Source organism: Galeopterus variegatus, unplaced genomic scaffold, assembly GCF_000696425.1.
Source record: "Galeopterus variegatus unplaced genomic scaffold, G_variegatus-3.0.2 Scaffold6948, whole genome shotgun sequence".
Taxonomy (NCBI): domain Eukaryota; kingdom Metazoa; phylum Chordata; class Mammalia; order Dermoptera; family Cynocephalidae; genus Galeopterus; species Galeopterus variegatus.
The window spans coordinates 33,881-36,562 of record NW_007733059.1 but is presented as its reverse complement, the minus strand read 5'-3'; positions in this window follow the sequence as shown (position 1 = coordinate 36,562).

Below are 2,682 nucleotides of genomic sequence, written 5' to 3'. Positions count from 1 at the left end.
TTGGCCATTTGTATGTCTTCTTTCGAGAAATATCTACTTAGACACTTTTAACCATTTTTTAATTGGATTATTTCATTTTTGACTGTATAATTGTTTGAGTTCCTTGTATATTCTGGATATTAATCCCTTGTTGAATGCATAGTTTACAAATATTTCCCCCATTCTGTAGGTTGTCTTTCTTTTTACTCTGTTGGTTGTTTCCCATGCAGAAGCATTTTAGTTTGATATAATCTCATTTTGTTGTTCTTATTGTTGCCTCTGCTTTTGAGGTTTTATTCTTAAAGTCTTTGCCCAATCCTACTTCCTGAAGTGTTTCTCTTAAGTTTTTTTCTAGGAATTTTATAGTTTCAGGTCTTATATTTAACTCTTCAATGTATTTGAGTTTATATTGGTATATGGTCTAGATTCATTCTTCTGTACATGGATATCCAAATTTCCCAGCTCCATTTGCTGAAAAGGTTGTCCTTTACCCCAATGTATATTCTTGGTGTCTTTGTCAAAGACCAGTTGGCTGTAGGTATGTGAATTGATTTCTGGGTTTTTATTCTGTTTAATTGGTCCACATATCTGTTTCTATGCCAGTACCATGTTGTTTTGGTTACTATAGCTTTGTATTATAGTTTGAAATAAGGGATTGTTATGCCTCTGGCTTCCTTTTTTTCACTCAGGATTGCTTTGGTTCTTCAAGGTCTTTTGTTGTCCTAAATGAATGGCAAGAGTGTTTCTTTCTATTACTATGAAGAATGTCTTTGGTGTTTTGATGGGGAATGCATAGAATCTGTAGATTGTTTTAGGTAATATGGACATTTTCACACATTAATTATTCCAATCCATGCACAAGGAATGTCTTGCCATCTTTTGGTATCCTCTTAAATTATTTTCAGTAGTTTTGTAGTTCTCATTGTAGAGTTCTTTCACCTCATTAGTAAAATTTACTCCTAGGGTTTTATTCCTTGGTTGCTATTGAAAATGGCCTAACTTTCTTGATTTCCTTTTATGCTAGTTTGTTGCTGGTGTATAAAAATGCCACTGATTTTTGCATATTGATTTTGTATACTGAAACTTTACTGAATTTATTTATCAGCTTTAGTAGTTCTTTGGTAGAGCCTTTAGGTGTTTCTATATATAGGATCATGTCATATGAAAACAGGGACAGTTTATTTCATGTTTTCAACTTGGATGCACTTTATTCCTTTCTTTTTTCTTTTTTTTTTTTTTTTTTTTTTTTTTTTTTGCCTAATTGTTCTGCCTACTACTTCCAATATTGTGCTAAATAAGAGTGGTGAGAGTGAGCATCCTTGTCTTGTTCCTGTTTTTCAGGATAATGGTGTTGGTGGTTTTGTCATACATGGTTTTTATTGTGTTAATATACTTTACTTCCATACCTAATTTGTTGAGAGTCTTTATCATGAAGGAATGTTGAATTTTGTCAAATGGTTTTTTCTGCAACTCTTGAGATAATTAGATATATATATTTTTAATTTTGTTGATGTGGTGTATCACATTTATTGATTTCCATATGTTGAACCATCCTTGCATCCCTGGAATGAATCCCACTTGATCATGGTTCATAATCTTTTTTATATGCTATTGCATTCTGTTTGCTAATATGTTGTAGAGGATTTTTGTGTCTGTGTTCATCAAGGATATTGGCCTGTACTTTTCTTATTTTGTTGTATCTTTGTCTGATTTTGGTGTCAGGGAATAGGTTTGGGAGAATTGTCTCTGTTTTTGTTTTTTAGAAAAGCTTGAAGAGGATTGGTTTCAATTTTTCTTTAAAGGTTTGGTAGAATTCAGCAGTGAAGTTGTCTGCTCATGTGTTTTTCTTTGTTGAGAGACTGCTGATTATTGCTTCAATCTCATTGTTTGTTATTGGTCTTTTCATGTTTTCTATTTCTTCTTGGTTCAGTCTTGTTATTTTTATATGTCCAGAAGTTTATACATTTCCTCCAGATTTTCAAATTTGTTGGAATAGAGTAGTTCCTATTTGTATTTGCAGAATCAATTGTAGTGTTTTCTTTTTCTTTTCTGATTTCTGTTACTTGGCTCTTCCGTCTTCATCTTTTTAGTTACTGTGGCCAATGGTTTGCCTATTTTGTTTATCTTCTCAGAAAAACTTTTTTTTTTGTTTTGTTTATCTTTTGCATCATCTTTTTGGTCTCTATTTCATTTTATTTAGTTCTGATTCAATTATTTCTTTCTGTCTACTCATTTGGGGATTGGATCATTCTTATTTTCCTAGTTATTTGAGGTATAACATTAGGTTGTTTATTTGAAGTCTTTCTGTTCTTTCAATGTAAGCATTTATTGCAATGAACTTCCATCTTAATACTGCTTTTGCAGTATCGCATATGTTTTGTCAAGCTGTGCTTATATTTTCCATTGCTTCAAGGAATTTTTTTGATTTCCCACTTTATTTTTTCTTTCACTCATTGGTCATTCATGAGCATGTTGTATAATTTCCATGAATTTGCATAGTTTCCAAAGTTTTGTTTGTTGTTAAATTCTAATTTCATTCCATTGTGGTCTGGAAATATACTTGATATGATGTCCATCTTTTTAAGATTGTTGAGACTTAATTTGTGGCCAAAGATATAGTCTATCATACAGAATGATTTGTGTGCTGATGAGAAGAATGTAAAATCTGCAGTTGTTTAATGAAATGCTCTGTAAATGTCTGTC